General features: G+C 47.6%; 1 long non-coding RNA gene across 1 annotated transcript; it reads right to left on the bottom strand.

The window, feature by feature from the left end:
* Positions 1–1,302: 1,302 nt before the first annotated feature.
* Positions 1,303–5,678, bottom strand: LOC123140860 (uncharacterized). The gene is made up of 4 exons (XR_006470078.1): positions 4,829–5,678; positions 2,885–4,714; positions 2,005–2,632; positions 1,303–1,915 (listed from the first exon to the last, which is right to left on the bottom strand). It is a non-coding gene; the product is annotated as an uncharacterized lncRNA (long non-coding RNA).
* Positions 5,679–23,023: the final 17,345 nt, after the last annotated feature.

Below are 23,023 nucleotides of genomic sequence, written 5' to 3' on the forward strand. Positions count from 1 at the left end.
ACTACACACAGCAAGCAATATAAACAAATGCAATATGTGATAGGTAACTACTCACCTTTTGTGCACAAGCTAAAAACCTCCTGCCACTATGCATTGAATCGAAGGCAACAAACTTATCACAAACAGCTTGGTGGTCACATCTATAGGCAAATTCAGTAGCAGGGCCTCTCCATTCTGAGCAGAAGATGGGTGGCAGGTGCCTATAAAAATAACAAATCAGCATCTTCAAGCTCTGGCCATACTATCCTGCTGGAACCCTAACCCTAACTGCATTGCCATGGGGGAGCAGGCGGCTAACCTGACTGGTGACTGAGTCACTGTCCGACGCCGCCGCCGAGGATGAATCGTCCGACCAGGAGACCATGACGACGATCTGGACTAGGAGCTGGGAGCTGGACGGCTGTGGCGAGCTTGGCGGCGGCGACGGCCATCTGGAATAGGAGCTGGGAGTGGGAGCTGTCGGAGGAGGCAGATGGGGAACAGGGCGGACGCGAGATCGATTCCAGACACAGATTTAATTCAGGTGCATGTACTGCGGGTTGATTAGAGAAAACGGCGGGGGGGGGGGGGGTCTGCAAAAGTGCATGCGACGACTGGGCTAGCCACCTGGCTGCCACTTGTCGAGCTGTCATTAGCCTGGGACTAAAACGCCACATGCAGTGCAAGTTGGGGTATGGTGGGGTTGAGTTTTGCAAGTTTAGGACTAAATCATCACATTTTATGCAAGTTAGGATACCTGGGTGCTTTTACCTCTAAAATCTTTTATCTTGGGCCGTATATGGGTTGGCTGGACCCGCGCGCGTAGCTGACGGCCGTTTTCTGGACACGGTGACGACGCCCGGTACGTAACGGCCGACCTGTGCGCGTCGGCACACCGTGAACACTCATTTTATTGCCGTGGGACGTACACACCGTAACGGCAGCCGTACACACAGGCGTCGTTCCAGGAGTGCTGTTTGCTGACTGTGTCAACAGTTGTGGCTAAGGTACTTGTCACTCATTTTATAAGCTGTTTGCTGATTGACATTACGTCTGAGGCAACATATTCATTGTCTAAGTTTTTTGTAATAACAATCTTTGTAAAAAAAACACGCAACACCTGCTAGCACAGTACCATTCTGGAGATGTTCGCACAGCACCTTGTGACAGCAGGCTTGCAATATGTGCAGCGGCTAATGCAGCAACAATAGGAAGTGATCCGAGAAAATATAGGAACATGCCTCGTTAACAATCATAAGTTTTCACAATACTTGTACAATTAGCACACTGATTACCAATGGATGGCTTATTTTGCGGGTGACACAGGGTTACGTTAAATGCACACAGGTTTAGGCTGGTCATAGTGGAGAGTAACTTAGACTAGTAACATGCATATGTTACTACCTTCATAGTGGGTGGTGTCATATATGTGGTAACATAGATACCTTCATTTATTACTTTGTAGACTCATTTTGCATTGGGAAGCGCTATGTCATGGTAACATATTATGTTACTCCATTTGCCTCTCTCCTCATTAACTACTTGCCACCTCACTCTTTTTGCTTATGTGGCATCTATGTTACTACCTATATTACTCTCACTATGACCAGCCTTAAGAAAATCCTACTAGCAAGACAAAATCAAATTTTACAAATTGGACGCAAAACTAGAAACAAAGCTAACTACAAACCTGTCCCCTCCAGCCGGATTGGGGTTTCAGCAGGAGGCACTGCATGAAGCACGATACTTGGGTTTCCGCATGTGTTTCGCCGGTGACCACCTACGGCACAGTTGGTGCATTTCAGCTACCTCCTCGGTTTCTTCGGCATGTCACACCTGTCTGGTGTGTCTCCGTGACTCCCATAAAATCCATGACTTGCACCCAAGTAGCATCATTAATCGAGATGCCGCATGTTGGTCCATTAAACACCGTCGCCTACAGGCATGAAGCATTTGAACAAATTTTATGTACCTTCAGTGAATGACTGCACAACATTCTCGTGTGCTCAAAGTTGCCGCACTCACATAGAAACTGATCACCCCCTAACTGTGACCTCATACACCACCTTGCACCATTTGTCATGCCTCTCCGGATGGTGCTGCCGCACTAGGTACTTCATGCCTTGCTCAACAGGTTCGACCTTGTACTGCCCTGCTTCGTACAGTATCTCGCCAAACTTCTCGAACATGGGCCCTAGTGTACACCTCACTCGCATGCTGCTCCAATGGCGTTTAGCTTTCATCACCCATGCTGCCTGAAAATTCATGACATGGGCTCCACAAGTTAGAATCCCCGCCCGTATGATTGAACAACATAATTTATGTAGGTCCAAACCAAAAAACAAAAACTGCACTCGCCCTACAGGAAAAACCAAGTACACGATGAACACCATTTCTGAAACTGGCTACACGGCTAAGGCAAAGTCCATCTTTGTTACGATGTTCCACCAGATGCAGGACAACCGTAGGCCTTGTTTGGTTATAGGGGAACCAATCCCCTAGTGGAATTAATCCACCCAGTGATTGGGTTGATCCACATATAAAGTTAAGACAGAAAATTAATGAGAAAGAGATCAGAATAGAGAATACTGCCCCATTTGGTGTCTCTTTTATCAAGTGCTTGATTGATCCTCGTCCCCCCATGCCATGTTACCTAACATCAAGCAGTACAAGGAGCAAGCATTCATCAATCATCATTCATGTTCGACAGCAGCACAAGTAACTAGCAAACATGACATGGGTAGCAACACACAGCAGCAGCAGCAGCAGGCCAGGAGCAGCATGACTACTACAAGCATTCAAAGAGCAGCAAGCAGACCATCCAGCAGCTTAATGGAAGGAATCAGAATAAAATATGAGATGAAGTTGAGGAGAGGCTGCTGGGTTTGGAGATTGGGAGGGTTACCTGCCGTCGGGAGGAGAGGCTGCTGTCTGCTGGTGCTGGGGTAGTGGTCGCCGGTTGAGTCCAGGCGATGATGTCTTCGATCCAGGAGAGGCTGCGACCTGGGAGCACCTCGTTTTTGTGTGGAGAGGTCCCTGCGACTCATGCAAAAAAATAGGGTTTCGTTTTGGGCCAGGGCTGTTTTGGGGCCAGGTCGTATCCCAACTGTGTCACATACGTATCCCACCGTACCCCGCATTTTTTTTCTTTCATTTTAATGGGGGATACGGATATCCTGCTGTGTCCCCGTCTCCCCGTATCCCGCCATATCCGAATGGCAGATTAGCAATTCCTGCCGTGTCCATGCTTCGTAGGTAGTAAGCATTCAAATTGTCCGGCATGAGAAAGAATTATCTTCTCCAAGACCAAACCAAGGAGAATCTGTGAACGATAAAAAAGGAATATGTTTTACAGGAACAACAAAATAGGCTTTCATATGAGCCCAACGTTCATTCTCAGATTTATTGTGGCGAAACTAGTCGCGAAAACAGAACTCACTCTGCAAGATGCTTAAGTAAACTAACAATTAATTAGTTCCTCTCCCATCACCTTGGCAAGCCTAGCAGCCTCCTCCACCATCTTCTCTAATCATCGCAAATTGAAACATAGCGTGAAATACTCAAATTCTTGTAAGAAACGAAAATTTTAAGGAAATAGCAGTAAAAATAATAATGGAATCTCAGTTCATGGCCTCATATACCAAAAATCAGTTCAAACCCGTGATAAATGTGAGGCATCTTTTTTCTGGATGCTACATAGGTCAAATCCGCGATAAGAAATAAATGAATTAAAAGTCTTGATATGCATGAATGCAGCATGCAAACAGATCTTTGCATGAACAAGCATGTAAAGACTTAACAAAATGAATGCTGCTTATCCATTCTCCAAACAAAAAACCAAGAAAAAAATTGGCTTTGTTGGCAGCTCAGAAGTCATCTAATGTATGTGCAAGAACTAGCAAAAAACAAGGAGAACTATTTGTGGACTGTTCAGGTTTTGCTAATGTTAGGCAAAGGAAAAAAAGAATATGTTTGACAGGAGCTGCCATGCTGTGCAAAAGCTACTTCAATTCTAAGTCTATCAATTATCAAATAACCATGGACTGCTGATAAAACTAAGGCCAATTAACTACATTTGAAGTGGATGGAAGCTGATTAAATGTTTAAAACCAAGAAACTACACAAGTGTTCTATAGATGCCAAAAATATAGTACTGATGCAAGGTCGCACAAAGCCAAAGTCAGTAATAGTACTGTACTCAGTACGGTATTAAGTTGTAACATACTGAATTAAGTAATTCACATGTGAATGTCAGTCTCAATCTGTAAATAGTCTAGGCTAAAAGTAAGTGCTTCATGCAAGAACACAACTAATACTCCAGATCCTTGCTCAAGTACAATAGAGCACCTCATCCTACAAGGCTATCTCACAATTTTAACACACCTCCCAATTCTTTCCATTTTACGAGTGATTATCGACACCAATATAGGCAATTTTTGGTGGCACCGAAAAGCTATATCCAAGAGAACATTTTATGGTGGCAATCCGAGTGTATAAATTATATTGTACACCTTGCAGAAGCTAACATTATTTTCACGGAGCTACTTAACAAGGTCACGTGTGTATATATCGATATGTCTGCGAGTATACTTTCTAGCCAGACTTATCTGTAAGAGAGTGATTATGGATGGCATGTGCTCGTTTATGTACCCGCCGTTGTCTCTTGACCAGAGCAACCGTATCATCGCTGGGCACCTACATCGGTAAGACCGTGTATTACTTCTTTTTGGGACCCCTGCAAAATGTCGTAACAAATAACAATGTCAGATTTTTTTTTCTAGGCATAAGCATAAGTGTGATACATCAGCTCAGTTTGTTATGATAACGGTGAATAAAAAATAATACTAACCGAGCAGTCGCAGACTATCTCCTGCATACATTTTGTTCTCTCAACGTTCAGTCTCCTTTTTCCGTACCTAATTCCAAACCTAATTTCCCAGGAATACAGGTTGTAATAGTCATATGCTTCTCCAAGTGAATCAAAGTTGTTTCCGACTGCAGGAACTACAACAGTGTCAGTCTTCTTCTCTGCATAACCCCTCGGCTCGCCTAGCCAAGTCCCGTCACCGCCGTTCAACACCATAGCCACCACCCACTAACCTCAGCCCCGCCTCCATGCCCGCGAGAAGAGCTGCTGACACGACCGCCGTCAGCAGCTGCCGCCCGACGACCTCGGGGTCACCAACCACCAGGGCCAGGCCATGGCGCTCTCAGCCCGCGCCGTAGGGAGCCGATGTGCAGATACACCGCCACCGAAAGCACCTCCGCCCGGCAGCCACGCTCGCTCCCTGCACCAGGAAACCCGACGCGCCCTAGCCATCCATGCCACCGGCAGGCCACCCGAGCCGCGCCGCGAACACTTGAGCCCCGAGTAGCACCCGAGGCACCCAAGGACGAGACGAACCGGATCTAGGCAGAGTCCCAGCCGGCCGCCGCTTCCATATCCCGGAGCCGACCGGGACGCCCCGCAACAGCGCCGCACCGCCGCCGCCCCTGCAAAGCCGCCGCCGGCACCGCCTGACCCCGCCGCCAGAGGCCAAAACGGCGCCCGCGCAGCCCATGAATCCAGACGGGAGAGGAGGAGAAGCCCCGCCACCGCCCGCGCCCACCGGCGGCGGCGAGGGGAAGAAGGGGAGGAGGACGCCCGGAGGGTGGCGGCGCTAGGGTTCTGCCATGGTGCTCGCGGGTAGCGTCCCGGGAGCGCTAAGAGTTTTTATTTTTAAGCAAGCTTTGAAACGTCAGCTATTCATAAGCCTGTACCGTCGGAACATGTGAACTGCTTCCGTGACGGGATCTTATATCACCGTATACTCCTGTCCCCCTGGCCTCTACGTTCGCATTCAGTGCACCTCCCGACGTGCCCTTGTTCGATTGGCACACCTAGCGGGAGCAGACGAGCTCGTCTGCGGATTTGTACTCAGAGCAACTCCAACGGGGTGACCTAAACGGACATCGATTTTGTCCGCTTTTCGTCCGTTTACTCGTCCGTGTCCACTTTTTCAAACGGGTCGGACGGTGCGTCCAACGGGGACATACGCATTTTTTGTCATGTCCGCCTTGGCATTTCATCGAACACGTAGCAGGCAGGGAGGAGGAAGAGCCCGCCACAACGGAGCACGGGCGCCGGAGGAGCACGAGTGTCAGGACCTAACTATAATTTAGATCATAGACTATGGACTTGAAGAGAGGAAATGGGGAAAACTCGCCCAAATCTAGGATTTTTGTATTAGTTGTATGTTTACTTAGCCATCACGGCAATTCTCATGGAGATTCGATACCCAGGACAGCCACAACCCGGCTACCTTTATAGGTGGACAGCGTACCCGGCAACAGCCAGAAAAGTAACAGTAACGGCCTGAAACGGAACAGTACGATCTAACGGCTAGCAACGAGCATTGAAAAGGTGAGGAGCGATCTCAGCCATCCTTCTACTGAACCTAACAGCTACAGCTAACTGAAGATATAACTGCACTCGCAACGGGCCTGACATTGCCCCCTCCTTGAGTCTCGACGTGTCCTCACGACGTAACTGCTGCTTCACGCCACGCTCGCGTAGTGTTGTTGAAGAACTCCGGGAATGTGTACTTGATAAAATCTGCGTCTTCCCATGTTGCATCAGTTGTCGGCAAGTTCATTTGATACGCCACTGCACCACTGGAAAGTTGTGTCGAGGAACTTGTCGAACCTCTAGAACCTCCTCTGGTCCCATTTTGACTGTTCCATCCTGGTTGACGAGTGGTAGATTAGGATCAGATATAGACTTATCCCCGATGTGCTTCTTTAACTGGCTCACATGGAACACTGGATGTATTTGTACCCCACTAGGCAACTGCAATTTGTAAGCTGCATTGCCCACTTTCTGAATGACCAAAAATGGACCATAATATTTGTTTTGCAACTTTAAAGCACCTCTGAAGCCAAATGCTGCTAATCTGTATGGGGCCATTTTTAAGTAAACTGGGTCTCCCACTTGAAAACTCCTCTCAATCCTCTTAGTATCAGCATACTTCTTCATTCTGTTTTGTGCCAACACTAGATTATCTTTGAGTTGCTGTAAAATCTGCGGTTTGGCAGTTAAGAAGTCATGTGCTTCTTCATCCTCAGGTCCAGGTATTGCCAATTCTGATATGAGGGGAGGAGAAAATCCATACAGGGCTTGGAAGGGGGACATTTTAATGGCAATATGGTAAGTTGAATTATACCAGAATTCTGCCAATGAGAGCCAGGATAACCACTTGGTGGGGGCAGATGTAGTCATGCATCTCAGATAAGTTTCCAAACACTGATTGACACGCTCAGTCTGGCCATCAGTTTGAGGGTGATAAGCAGTATTGTATCTGAGGTCCACTTTCAGTGCAGAGAAGATATCTTTCCAGAGTTGGCTGGTGAAAATTCTATCTCTGTCAGATATGATGAGTTTTGGAGGACCATGCAATCTGATTATATTATCCACAAATGCCTGAGCCACACTGAGTACTGAATAAGGATGTGATAGTGGTATGAAGTGAGAGTATTTGGTAAACCTATCCACTACTACCAAGATCACATCCTTCCCTTGTGATTTGGGCAGTCCCTCAATAAAATCCATTGAGATGTGCTGCCAGGCCATATCAGCAATAGGCAGAGGTTCTAGCAGTCCAGGTTGCAAGCAATTCTCATGCTTAGCTCTCTGACAAACAGGGCAGGCAGCAATGAAAGCTTCTACAGCTGCCTTTAGACCAGGCCAGTAGAAAATGCTTTTCACTCTGTGATAGGTTGCTCTTCTCCCTGAATGACCACCAATAGGGGAACTGTGCAAGGCTGCAAGTAATTTTTGCTGCAATTCAGGAGAGTTGCCCACATAAATTTTTCCCTCGTATCTTATAATTCCAGCTGCTAGAGAGTAATCTGGCAATTTATTACTCCCTTGAATGAGGAGTTTTTCCAGTAACTGCAACCTGGTAGGGTCTTGCTGATAACTTGCCACTAGATCTTCTGCCCAAGTAGGTGTAGCTGCAGAGATAGCCATGCATTTAGGAAGAACTCTTGACAGTGCATCAGCAACTCTGTTTTGAATGCCCTTTTTGTACTGAATAGTGAAGTTGAATTCCAACAGCTTCATCATTAGTTTGTGCTGCACCCCTTCAGTGATTTTCTGATCAGTTATAAACTTTAGGGATTGCTGGTCAGTTTTAATGATCAACTGTTTCCCTAATAAGTAGTGCCTCCATCTTTTCAGTGCTTCAAGTATGGCTAGGGCTTCTTTTCCATAGGTGGACATAGCAGCATTTCTAGGGCATAAAGATGAACTGTAATAAGATATTGGTCTGCCCTGCTGCATCAGGACAGCTCCAATTCCCTTCCCTGAAGCATCAGTTTCCAAAATAAATGGTTGAGAAAAATTTGGCAAGGCCAAAACAGGGGCAGATGTCAAAGCTTGTTTCAGTTGTTGGAAAGCTTGTGTATGTTCAGACAACCAGTGGAAATTCCCCTTTTTGAGCAAATCATGCAGAGGTCTGCAAATTACACCATATCCTTTTATGAATCTTCTATAATATCCAGCCAAACCCAGAAAACTTCTGAGTTTTGTAATATTCTCAGGTATTGGCCAGTCAGCTATGGCAGAAATCTTTTGTCGGTCAGTGGCCACTCCTTTTGCAGAAATCACATGTCCTAAATATTCTACTTGTGGAGCTGCAAAAACACACTTGGACAGTTTGGCATACAGTTGATGTTCTCTTAAAAGTTCCAGCACCAACTTGATATGTTCCAAGTGTTCCTTAAAGGTTTTGCTGAAGATTAATATATCATCAAAGAATACCAACACAATTTCCTCAGATAAGGTGCAAATATGGTGTTCATTAATTCTTGGAATGTGCCAGGAGCATTAGACAGGCCAAAAGGCATTACCAGAAATTCAAAATGTCCCAGGAGTTCTGAAGGCAGTTTTGTGTATATCCTCATTGTTGGGAATCGTAGCATAATTTAAAATTTTCCTACGCTCACCAAGATGCATCTATGGAGTCTACTAGCAACGAGGGGAAAGGAGTGGATCTACATACCCTTGTAGATCGCGAGCGGAAGCGTTCCAATGAACGTGGATGACGGAGTCGTACTCGCCGTGATCCAAATCACCGATGACCGAGTGCCGAACGGACGGCACCTCCGCGTTCAACACACGTACGGTGCAGCGACGTCTCCTCCTTTCTTGATCCAGCAAGGGGGGAGGAGAGGTTGATGGAGATCCAGCAGCACGACGGCGTGGTGGTGGATGTAGCGGCTCTCCGGCAGGGCTTCGTCGAGCTTCTGCGCGAGAGAGAGAGGTGTTGCAGGGGAGGAGGGAGGCGCCAAAGGCTGTAGTATGCTGCCCTCCCTCCCCCCCCCTTTATATAGGCCCCCAAGGGGGGTGCGCAGCCTTTGGAGATGGGATCTCCAAGGGGGGGGCGGCGGCCAAGGGGGAAGGGGTTGCCTTGCCCCCCAAGGCAAGGGGAAACTCCCCCCCCCCTAGGGTTCCCAACCCTAGGCGCATGGGGGGGAGGCCCAAAGTGGCGCCCCAGCCCATTAGGGGCTGGTTCCCCTCCACTTTCAGCCCACGGGGCCCTCCGGGACAGGTGGCCCCACCCGGTGGACCCCCGGGACCCTTCCGGTGGTCCCGGTACAATACCGATAACCCCCGAAACTTTCCCGGTGGCCAAAACTGGACTTCCTATATATAATTCTTCACCTCCGGACCATTCCGGAACCTCTCGTGACGTCCGGGATCTCATCCGGGACTCCAAACAACTTTCGGGTTTCCGCATACATATATCTCTACAACCCTAGCGTCACCGGACCTTAAGTGTGTAGACCCTACGGGTTCGGGAGACATGCAGACATGACCGAGACGCCTCTCCGGTCAATAACCAACAGCGGGATCTGGATACCCATGTTGGCTCCCACATGTTCCACGATGATATCATCGGGTGAACCACGGTGTCGAGGATTCAATCAATCCGTATGCAATTCCCTTTGTCAATCGGTATGTTACTTGCCCGAGATTCGATCGTCGGTATCCCAATACCTTGTTCAATCTCGTTACCGGCAAGTCTCTTTACTCGTACCGCAATGCATGATCCCGTGACTAACGCCTTAGTCACACTGAGCTCATTATGATGATGCATTACCGAGTGGGCCCAGAGATACCTCTCCGTTTACACGGAGTGACAAATCCCAGTCTCGATCCGTGCCAACCCAACAGACACTTTCGGAGATACCCGTAATGCACCTTTATAGTCACCCAGTTACGTTGTGACGTTTGGCACACCCAAAGCACTCCTACGGTATCCGGGAGTTGCACGATCTCATGGTCTAAGGAAAAGATACTTGACATTGGAAAAGCTCTAGCAAACGAAACTACACGATCTTTTATGCTATGCTTAAGTTGGGTCTTGTCCATCACATCATTCTCCTAATGATGTGATCCCGTTATCAATGACATCCTATGTCCATAGTCAGGAAACCATGACTATCTGTTGATCAACGAGCTAGTCAACTAGAGGCTTACTAGGGACAGGTTGTGGTCTATGTATTCACACATGTATTACGATTTCCGGACAATACAATTATAGCATGAATAAAAGACTATTATCATGAACACAGAAATATAATAATAACCATTTATTATTGCCTCTAGGGCATATTTCCAACAGTCTCCCACTTGCACTAGAGTCAATAATCTAGTTACATTGTGATGAATCGAACACCCATTGCGTCCTGGTGTTGATCATGTTTTGCCCTAGGGAGAGGTTTAGTCAACGGATCTGCTACATTCAGGTCCGTGTGTACTTTACAAATATCCATGTCTCCATTTTGAACACTTTCACGAATGGAGTTGAAGCGACGCTTGATATGCCTGGTCTTCCTGTGAAACCTGGGCTCCTTCGCAAGGGCAATAGCTCCAGTGTTGTCACATAAGAGAGTCATTGGGCCCGACGCATTGGGAATCACCCCTAGGTCGGTAATGAACTCCTTCATCCAGACTGCTTCCTGTGCTGCCTCCGAGGCTGCCATGTATTCCGCTTCACATGTAGATCCCGCCACGACGCTTTGCTTGCAACTGCACCAGCTTACTGCTCCTCTATTCAAAATATACACGTATCCGGTCTGTGACTTCGAGTCATCCGGATCTGTGTCGAAGCTAGCGTCGACGTAACCCTTTACGACGAGCTCTTCGTCACCTCCATAGACGAGAAACATATCCTTAGTCCTCTTCAGGTACTTCAGGATATTCTTGACCGCTGTCCAGTGTTCCTTGCCGGGATTACTTTGGTACCTTCCTACCAAACTTACGGCAAGGTTTACATCAGGTCTGGTACACAGCATGGCATACATAATAGACCCTATGGCCGAGGCATAGGGGATGACACTCATCTCTTCTATATCTTCTGCCGTGGTCGGGCATTGAGCCGTGCTCAATTGCACACCTTGCAATACAGGCAAGAACCCCTTCTTGGACTGATCCATACTGAACTTCTTCAATATCTTGTCAAGGTATGTACTCTGTGAAAGACCAATGAGGCGTCTTGATCTATCTCTATAGATCTTGATGCCTAATATATAAGCAGCTTCTCCAAGGTCCTTCATTGAAAAACACTTATTCAAATAGGCCTTTATACTTTCCAAGAATTCTATATCATTTCCCATCAATAGTATGTCATCCACATATAATATGAGAAATGCTACAGAGCTCCCACTCACTTTCTTGTAAACACAGGCTTCTCCATAAGTCTGTGTAAACCCAAACGCTTTGATCATCTCATCAAAGCGAATGTTCCAACTCCGAGATGCTTGCACCAGCCCATAGATTGAGCGCTGGAGCTTGCATACTTTGTTAGCATTCTTAGGATCGACAAAACCTTCCGGCTGCATCATATACAATTCTTCCTTAAGGAAGCCGTTAAGGAATGCCGTTTTGACGTCCATCTGCCATATCTCATAATCATAGTATGCGGCAATTGCTAACATGATTCGGACGGACTTCAGCTTCGCTACGGGTGAGAAAGTCTCATCGTAGTCAACCCCTTGAACTTGTCGATAACCCTTAGCGACAAGTCGAGCTTTGTAGATGGTCACATTACCATCTGCGTCCGTCTTCTTCTTAAAGATCCATTTGTTTTCTATGGCTCGCCGCTCATCGGGCAAGTCAGTCAAAGTCCATACTTTGTTTTCATACATGGATTCTATCTCGGATTTCATGGCTTCTAGCCATTTGTCGGAATCCGGGCCCGCCATCGCTTCTTCATAGTTCGAAGGTTCACCGTTGTCTAACAACATGATTTTCAGGACAGGGTTGCCGTACCACTCTGGTGCGGAACGTGTCCTTGTGGACCTACGAAGTTCAGCAACTTGATCTGAAGCTTCATGATCATCATCATTAACTTCCTCCCCAGTCGGTGTAGGCACCACAGGAACATTTTCCCGCGCTGCGCTACTTTCCGGTTCGGAAGGGGTGACTATCACCTCATCAAGTTCCACTTTCCTCCCACTCAATTCTTTCGAGAGAAACTCCTTCTCTAGAAAGGACCCGTTCTTGGCAACGAAGATCTTGCCTTCGGATCTGAGGTAGAAGGTATACCCAATAGTTTCCTTAGGGTATCCTATGAAGACGCATTTTTCCGATTTGGGTTCGAGCTTTTCAGGTTGAAGTTTCTTGACATAAGCATCGCATCCCCAAACTTTTAGAAACGACAGCTTAGGTTTCTTCCCAAACCATAATTCATACGGTGTCGTCTCAACGGATTTAGACGGTGCCCTATTTAAAGTGAATGCGGCAGTCTCTAAAGCATAACCCCAAAATGAGAGCGGTAAATCGGTAAGAGACATCATAGATCGCACCATATCCAATAGAGTGCGATTACGACGTTCGGACACACCATTTCTCTGAGGTGTTCCAGGCGGCGTGAGTTGTGAAACTATTCCACATTTCCTTAAGTGTGTACCAAATTCGTGACTTAAATATTCTCCACCACGATCTGATCGTAAGAATTTTATTTTCCTGTCACGTTGATTCTCAACCTCACTCTGAAATTCCTTGAACTTTTCAAAGGTTTCAGACTTGTGTTTCATTAGGTAGACATACCCATATCTACTTAAATCATCAGTGAGAGTGAGAACATAACGATATCCTCCGCGAGCCTCAACACTCATTGGACCGCACACATCGGTATGTATGATTTCCAATAAGTTGGTTGCTCGCTCCATTGTTCCGGAGAACGGAGTCTTGGTCATCTTACCCATGAGGCATGGTTCGCACGTGTCAAATGATTCGTAATCAAGAGACTCCAAAAGTCCATCTGCATGGAGCTTCTTCATGCGCTTGACACCAATGTGACCAAGGCGGCAGTGCCACAAGTATGTGGGACTATCGTTATCAACTTTACATCTTTTGGTATTCACACTATGAACATGTGTAACATCACGTTCGAGATTCATCAAAATAAACCATTGACCAGCGGGGCATGACCATAAAACATATCTCTCAAATAAATAGAACAACCATTATTCTCAGATTTAAATGAGTAGCCATCTCGAATTAAACGAGATCCAGATACAATGTTCATGCTCAAAGCTGGCACTAAATAACAATTATTGAGGTTTATAACTAATCCCGTGGGTAGATGCAGAGGTAGCGTGCCGACGGCGATCACATCGACCTTGGAACCATTCCCGACGCGCATCGTCACCTCGTCTTTTGCCAGTCTCCGTTTATTCCGTAGTTCCTGATTTGAGTTACAAATATGAGCAACCGCACCGGTATCAAATACCCAGGAGCTACTACGAGTACTGGTAAGGTACACATCAATTACTTGTATATCACATATACCTTGGGTGTTGCCGGCCTTCTTCTTGTCCGCTAAATATTTGGGGCAGTTCCGCTTCCAGTGACCACTTCCCTTGCAATAAAAGCACTCAGTCTCGGGCTTGGGTCCATTCTTTGACTTCTTCCCGGTAACTGGTTTACCGGGCGCGGCAACTCCCTTGCCGTCCTTCTTGAAGTTCTTCTTACCCTTGCCCTTCTTGAACTTAGTGGTTTTATTCACCATCAACACTTGATGTTCTTTTCTGATCTCTACCTCAGCTGATTTCAGCATTGAATATACCTCGGGAATGGTCTTTTCCATCCCCTGCATATTGTAGTTCATCACAAAGCTCTTGTAGCTTGGTGGAAGCGACTGGAGGATTCTGTCAATGACCGCGTCATCCGGGAGATTAACTCCCAGCTGAGACAAGCGGTTGTGCAACCCAGACATTCTGAGTATGTGCTCACTAACAGAACTGTTCTCCTCCATTTTACAGCTGAAGAACTTGTCGGAGACATCATATCTCTCGACCCGGGCATGAGCTTGAAAAACCAGTTTCAGCTCCTCGAACATCTCATATGCTCCATGTTTCTCAAAACGCTTTTGGAGACCCGGTTCTAAGCTGTAAAGCATGCCGCACTGAACGAGGGAGTAATCATCAGCACGCTGCTGCCAAGCGTTCATAACGTCTTGGTTCTCAGGGATTGGTGCTTCACCTAGCGGTGCTTCTAAGACATAATCTTTCTTGGCTGCTATGAGGATGATCCTCAGGTTCCGGACCCAGTCCGTATAGTTGCTGCCATCATCTTTCAGCTTGGTTTTCTCTAGGAACGCGTTGAAATTGAGGACAACGTGGGCCATTTGATCTACAATACATAGTGTAAAGATTTTTAGACTAAGTTCATGATAATTAAGTTCATATAATCAAATTATTTAATGAACTCCCACTCAGATAGACATCCCTCTAGTTATCTAAGTGAAACATGATCCGAACTCAACTAGGCCGTGTCCGATCATCACGTGAGACGGACTAGTCAAGATCGGTGAACATCTCCATGTTGATCGTATCTTCTATACGACTCATGCTCGACCTTTCGGTCCTCCGTGTTCCGAGGCCATGTCTGTACATGCTAGGCTCGTCAAGTCAACCTAAGTGTATTGCGTGTGTTCCGAGGCCATGTCTGTACATGCTAGGCTCGTCAACACCCGTTGTATGCGAACGTAAGAATCTATCACACCCGATCATCACGTGGTGCTTCGAAACGACGAACCTTCGCAACGGTGCACAGTTAGGGTGAACACTTTCTTGAAATTATTATAAGGGATCATCCTACTTGCTACCGTCGTACTAAGCAAATAAGATGCAAAAACATGATAAACATCACATGCAATCAAATAGTGACATGATATGGCCAATATCATCATGCTCCTTTGATCTCCATCTTCGGGGCACCATGATCATCTTCGTCACCGGCATGACACCATGATCTCCATCATCATGATCTCCATCATTGTGTCTTCATGAAGTTGTCACGCCAACGATTACTTCTACTTCTATGGCTAACCGTTTAGCAACAAAGTAAAGTAAATTACATGGCGTTATTCAATGACACGCAGGTCATGCAAAATAATAAAGACAACTCCTATGGCTCCTGCCGGTTGTCATACTCATCGACATGCAAGTCGTGATTCCTATTACAAGAATATGATCAATCTCATACATCACATATATCATTCATCACATCTTCTGGCCATATCATATCACATATATCACTTGCTGCAAAAACAAGTTAGACGTCCTCTAATTGTTGTTGCAAGTTTTTACGTGGTTTGTAGGTTTCTAGCAAGAACGATTTCTTACCTACGTATGACCACAACGTGATTTGCCAATTTCTATTTACCCTTCATAAGGACCCTTTTCATCGAATCCGTTCCGACTAAAGTAGGAGAGACAGACACCCGCTAGCCACCTTATGCAACTAGTGCATGTCAGTCGGTGGAACCTGTCTCACGTAAGCGTACGTGTAAGGTCGGTCCGGGCCGCTTCATCCTACAATGCCGCCGAAACAAGAAACGACTAGTAGCGGCAAGAAGAATTGGCAACATCAACGCCCACAACTTCTTTGTGTTCTACTCGTGCATAGTAACTACGCATAGGCCTGGCTCATGATGCCACTGTTGGGAATCGTAGCATAATTTAAAATTTTCCTACGCTCACCAAGATGCATCTATGGAGTCTACTAGCAACGAGGGGAAAGGAGTGGATCTACATACCCTTGTAGATCGCGAGCGGAAGCGTTCCAATGAACGTGGATGACGGAGTCGTACTCGCCGTGATCCAAATCACCGATGACCGAGTGCCGAACGGACGGCACCTCCGCGTTCAACACACGTACGGTGCAGCGACGTCTCCTCCTTTCTTGATCCAGCAAGGGGGGAGGAGAGGTTGATGGAGATCCAGCAGCACGACGGCGTGGTGGTGGATGTAGCGGCTCTCCGGCAGGGCTTCGTCGAGCTTCTGCGCGAGAGAGAGAGGTGTTGCAGGGGAGGAGGGAGGCGCCAAAGGCTGTAGTATGCTGCCCTCCCTCCCCCCCCTTTATATAGGCCCCCAAGGGGGGTGCGCAGCCTTTGGAGATGGGATCTCCAAGGGGGGGGCGGCGGCCAAGGGGGAAGGGGTTGCCTTGCCCCCCAAGGCAAGGGGAAACTCCCCCCCCCTAGGGTTCCCAACCCTAGGCGCATGGGGGGGAGGCCCAAAGTGGCGCCCCAGCCCATTAGGGGCTGGTTCCCTCCACTTTCAGCCCACGGGGCCCTCCGGGACAGGTGGCCCCACCCGGTGGACCCCCGGGACCCTTCCGGTGGTCCCGGTACAATACCGATAACCCCCGAAACTTTCCCGGTGGCCAAAACTGGACTTCCTATATATAATTCTTCACCTCCGGACCATTCCGGAACCTCTCGTGACGTCCGGGATCTCATCCGGGACTCCGAACAACTTTCGGGTTTCCGCATACATATATCTCTACAACCCTAGCGTCACCGGACCTTAAGTGTGTAGACCCTACGGGTTCGGGAGACATGCAGACATGACCGAGACGCCTCTCCGGTCAATAACCAACAGCGGGATCTGGATACCCATGTTGGCTCCCACATGTTCCACGATGATATCATCGGGTGAACCACGGTGTCGAGGATTCAATCAATCCGTATGCAATTCCCTTTGTCAATCGGTATGTTACTTGCCCGAGATTCGATCGTCGGTATCCCAATACCTTGTTCAATCTCGTTACCGGCAAGTCTCTTTACTCGTACCGCAATGCATGATCCCGTGACTAACGCCTTAGTCACATTGAGCTCATTATGATGATGCATTACCGAGTGGGCCCAGAGATACCTCTCCGTTTACACGGAGTGACAAATCCCAGTCTCGATCCGTGCCAACCCAACAGACACTTTCGGAGATACCCGTAATGCACCTTTATAGTCACCCAGTTACGTTGTGACGTTTGGCACACCCAAAGCACTCCTACGGTATCCGGGAGTTGCACGATCTCATGGTCTAAGGAAAAGATACTTGACATTGGAAAAGCTCTAGCAAACGAAACTACACGATCTTTTATGCTATGCTTAAGTTGGGTCTTGTCCATCACATCATTCTCCTAATGATGTGATCCCGTTATCAATGACATCCTATGTCCATAGTCAGGAAACCATGACTATCTGTTGATCAACGAGCTAGTCAACTAGAGGCTTACTAGGGACAGGTTGTGGTCTATGTATTCACACATGTATTACGATTTCCGGACAATACAATTATAGCATGAATAAAAGACTATTATCATGAACACAGAAATATAATAATAACCATTTATTATTGCCTCTAGGGCATATTTCCAACACTCATGTGACATTCTGATTTGGTGATAGCCAGACCTCAAATCCAGTTTGGTGAAATAATTTGCCCCATGCAATTCATCCAAAAGGTCCTCTATAACAGGTATGGGAAACTTGTTTTATTTGTAAGAGAATTCAGTTTTCTGTAATCTGTGCACAGCCTCATGGATCCATCTTTCTTTTTTACTAAGATTACAGGAGCTGCAAAGGGACTTTGACTGTGTCTGATGAGATGTGCAGCCAGTAAATTTTTGATCTGTTTCTCCATTTCTCTTTTTTGGTTTTGAGGCACCCTGTAAGGTCTGACTTGTGGTGGAGTAGCACCCTCCACCAGAGGAATTGTGTGGTCCAGGGCCCTATGTGGAGGCAGTGTTTTAGGCTCCTCAAATAGGTCGGCATACTCCAGCAGTAATTTTTGTATTTGTGGGGGAGTTTTAAAATCCTCTGGTGCATCCATGAGTATATTATTGATTTGACACAAGAAAACTTCAGGTCCTTTGTCCAACAGTTTCTTCACTTTCTTAACAGGTACTTCTTTCACACTAGCAGGAGTAGTGAATACTGCTGTAGATACTGTCTGCTTTCCTCCATGTGTAAAACTGAACTGTTTTGCAGGAATGTCAAAAGAAACAGGGCTAACAGCAGTAAACCAATCATATCCCAGAATTGCATCATGACTTGGTAGCGCTAGAGTTCTAAAATTGTGGGAAAATGTCATTTTAGATATCTGAAACTGGCAGTTAGGGACAACTGCAGTAGATGTTAGTATGCCTCCCCGAGCAACTGCAATTCTTCTAGGCTTGACAGGTAACAAGTTGCAGTTTGCTTTAACCGCAAAGTCTTGATTTATGAAAGATGTGGTGCTACCTGAATCCAACTGCTCTTCTTCCATTGATATGGATGATTACTGTAGGTGTTGGGACTGCAAGTTGCTGACCCATTGCAAAAGCAGATATGAACATAGCTTGATCACCTTCAGCCACTTGCTCTGCCTGCTCTTCTAACAGTTGTTCCTCAATGTCATAGGTAACTGGCTCTTCTTGCTCCTGCTGCATTGCCTGGACATTAGGTACTAATTTACATTTATGACCATGTACCCATTTGTCACCACATCTCCAGCATTCTCCTACTTTCCTAATTTTCTGAGCAGTACTAACAGGAGGTTCAGTGTGTCTGATAGGGAGCTGTTGTTGTATAACAGGAACAACATTCACTTTGGGAGGATAAGTAGTATTGCTCTTCTGATAGAAGTTGTTGTAAGGAACAGTTGTCCTTTTTGCAGTAACACCCACATGTGGATGACAGGGTTCCACATCCCTAGCTAACCAATATGCATCTGTCAGTGTTTGAGGTCTCAAGGGTCTGATTTGGGACTTTATTCCTTCTCTTAAACCATTGACATAACATCTGACAAACCAAGATTCTCCAAGCTTTGGATTTTCTTCTTGGACATCAGCCATGGGGTCCTCAAATATTTTTGTGTATTCAGACACAGTACTATTTGATTGCTTAACTGAATTGAATTTTTCAGTTAAGTCATAGGAGCCTTGTGTGGAAAATCTTTTAGTAACCTCAGTGCAGAATTCCTTCCATGACACTTTCTTCTTTAGTAACCCAGATCTTCTGAGCCATACATCTGCTTCACCAATCATGTATAAATGGGCCAGAGAGACTTTATATTCTTCTGGTGCACCTGACATTTGAAAGTACTTGTTGCACTGCCTAATCCATCCCACTGGATCTTCTCCCTCAAATCTAGGAAAATCCATTTTAGGTCCTTTTGTTATAGATTTCATGAATTGACACTGCATGTCTTGTTCATATGTTTTTGCATATCCTTGCCACAACTGCCTATCTCTGTTTTGGTGGGTGTACTGCTGGAAGGCAGGAGTATAAGGATGCTGTGTAGTGTTTACTGGAGTACCGAGAGGACTTGCCTGCTCTGTTCTGCCCTGTTGTTCATATCCAGGAGGAACTGCTGGTTTGTTAATTCTGACTGGAGGGAGATTGTGGAGTTGCAACTCTTCCAGTTGTCTTGTTTTCTCTTTTTCTGCTTCCAATTGCTTCCTTAATTGCTCTGTTCTGAGTGCTTGGTTTTGTAACTGTTCCTGCGACACTATTGGTGATCTAGGTCTCTGTTGTGAGCTGGAAGGTACATCAGTAGTATTTCCATGTACTGGAGCTTTGACCAAGGCTTGTAACACTGAGTTGATAGTGGAAAGTTGTTTGCCTAGATCCAGAACAACTTGTTCTACACTGCCCACCTGTGTTGCAATTTCCCCTTGCTTGGAACTGATGGAGTGCACATCATCGTGCAATTTTGCCATGTCAGCTTGCATCTGAGCCTGGTCCTTCTGCATGATTCCCACATCATCTCTTAAGGATAACATGTCTTGCAGATCTGCCTCATCGATCGTCTTAGCACGACCCATCACCTTGATTTGAAGGAGAAGTAAGGGATTGTTGGTGAACGTAGCAGAAATTCAAAATTTTCTACGCATTACCAAGATCAATCTATGGAGTTTACTAGCAACGAGAGGGAAGGAGAGTGCATCTACATACCATTGTAGATCGCGAGCGGAAGCGTTCAAGAGAACGGGGTTGATGGAGTCGTACTCGTCGTGATCCAAATCACCGATGATCCTAGCGCCGAACGGACGGCACCTCCGCGTTCAACACACGTACGGAGCAGCGACGTCTCCTCCTTCTTGATCCAGCAAGTGGGAAGGAGAGGTTGATGGAGATCCAGCAGCACGACGGCGTGGTGGTGGAAGTAGCGGGATCCCGGCAGGGCTTCGCCAAGCGCAAGCGGGGAGGAAGAGGTGTCACGGGAGGGAGAGGGAGGCGCCAGGGCTTGGGTATTGCTGCCCTCCCTTCCCCCCACTATATATAGGGCCAAGGGAGAGGGGGGCGCAGCCTTGGCCCTTCCTCCAAGGAAGGGTGCGGCCAGGGGGGAGTCCTTCCCCCCCAAGGCACCTCGGAGGTGCCTTCCCCCTTTAGGACTCTCCCTTTTCCTTATCTCTTGGCGCATGGGCCTCTTGGGGCTGGTGCCCTTGGCCCATATAGGCCAAGGCGCACCCCCTACAGCCCATGTGGCCCCCCGGGGCTGGTGGAGCCCCGGACCCCTTTCGGCACTCCCGGTACAATACCGATAAAGTGCGGAACTTTTCCGGCGACCAAAATAAGACTTCTCATATATAAATCTTTACCTCCGGACCATTCCGGAACTTCTCGTGACGTCCGGGATCTCATCCGGGACTCCGAACAACTTTCGGGTTACCGCATACTAATATCTCTATAACCCTAGCGTCACCGAACCTTAAGTGTGTAGACCCTACGGGTTCGGGAGACACGCAGACATGACCGAGACGACTCTCCGGTCAATAACCAACAGCGGGATCTGGATACCCATGTTGGCTCCCACATGCTCCTCGATGATCTCATCGGATGAACCACGATGTTGAGGATTCAATCAATCCCGTATACAATTCCCTTTGTCTATCGGTATGTTACTTGCCCGAGATTCGATCGTCGGTATCCCGATACCTTGTTCAATCTCGTTACCGGCAAGTCTCTTTACTCATTCCGTAACACATCATCCCGTGATCAACTCCTTGGTCACATTGTGCACATTATGATGATGTCCTACCGAGTGGGCCCAGAGATACCTCTCCGTTTACACGGAGTGACAAATCCCAGTCTCGATTCGTGCCAATCCAACAGACACTTTCGGAGATACCTGTAGTGCACCTTTATAGCCACCCAGTTACGTTGTGACGTTTGGTACACCCAAAGCATTCCTACGGTATCCGGGAGTTGCACAATCTCATGGTCTAAGGAAATGATACTTGACATTAGAAAAGCTCTTAGCAAACGAACCACACGATCTTGTGCTAGGCTTAGGATTGGGTCTTGTCCATCACATCATTCTCCTAATGATGTGATCCCGTTATCAACGATATCCAATGTCCATGGTCAGGAAACCGTAACCATCTATTGATCAACGAGCTAGTCAACTAGAGGCTTACTAGGGACATGGTGTTGTCTATGTATCCACACATGTATCTGAATTTCCTATCAATACAATTCTAGCATGAATAATAAACGATTATCATGAATAAGGAAATATAATAATAACCAATTTATTATTGCCTCTAGGGCATATTTCCAACAGGGATTTTACCACGGGTGTCCCCGCAACCTTCCTTCACTCCAGATCCTGCCGCCTCCCCGATCCACGCTGCCAAGGTACACGGATCAGTGCTTCAGACGCCGAATTTTACTAATTGAGCAGTGAGCTCAACCAACCGCTCCGGCTCGACTGATCTGTACCCGAACAATTCACCGCCGCCGTCGATCACCGCCACCACGCCGCCATCGACATCAGAGAAGAGGGTGGGAATTGGGTGGGAATACTTGGAGGAAAACAATTTTTCTGCCCGCCCGGAAACGCTATCGCCAAGGAATCGCTAACTACTGATATCAATTTGTCAGGACCTAACTATAATTCAGATCATAGACTATGGATTTGAAGAGAGGAAATGGGGAAAACTTGCCCAGATCTAGGATATTTGTATTAGCTGTATGTTTACTTAGCCATCACGGCAATTCTCATGGAAGATTCGATACCCAGGACAGCCACAACCCGGCTACCTTTATAGGTGGACAGCGTACCCGGCAACAGCCAGAAAAGTAACAGTAACGGCCTGAAACGGAACAGTACGATCTAACGGCTAGCAACGAGCATTGAAAAGGTGAGGAGCGATCTCAGCCGTCCTTCTACTGAACCTAACAGCTACAGCTAACTGAAGATATAACTGCACTCGCAACGGGCCTGACAACGAGCCCACCACGGCGGAGTAGCGGCGCCGGAGGAGGACGAGCCCGTCTGTCCTCTGCCGCTGTTGTGCGAGCACGGGCGCCGGAGGAGGACGAGCCTGCCCGTCCTCTATTGCTGCTGTGCGCGGGGGAGCGGGCACGGTTGGGCGCGGCCAGGAGCGCGGCCGGGGGAGGCGAGGAGCGCGAGACGGGGCGCGGCCAGGAGCGCGGCCGGGGGAGGCGAGGAGCGCGAGAGGGGGCGCGGCCAGTAGCGCGGCCGGGCGCGCTGTAGGGCGAGCGCGGGGGAGGCGAGGCGCGGGGGGCAGGCCGGGCGCGCGAGCATAGCGGGGCCAGGCGCGGCGGGCTCCAACGCGGAGACGCGCCAGCGAGGACAGCAGGCAGGGCGCGTGAGCATGATGGGGCCGGCGCGCGGCGAGCTCCAATGCGGAGGCACGCGAGCGGGGACGGAAGGACAACGCCGTTGGACTGCAGGGTGGCGTGCGGGGACTTCGATTTGG

Source organism: Triticum aestivum, chromosome 6D (genome assembly GCF_018294505.1).
Source record: "Triticum aestivum cultivar Chinese Spring chromosome 6D, IWGSC CS RefSeq v2.1, whole genome shotgun sequence".
NCBI lineage: Eukaryota > Viridiplantae > Streptophyta > Magnoliopsida > Poales > Poaceae > Triticum > Triticum aestivum.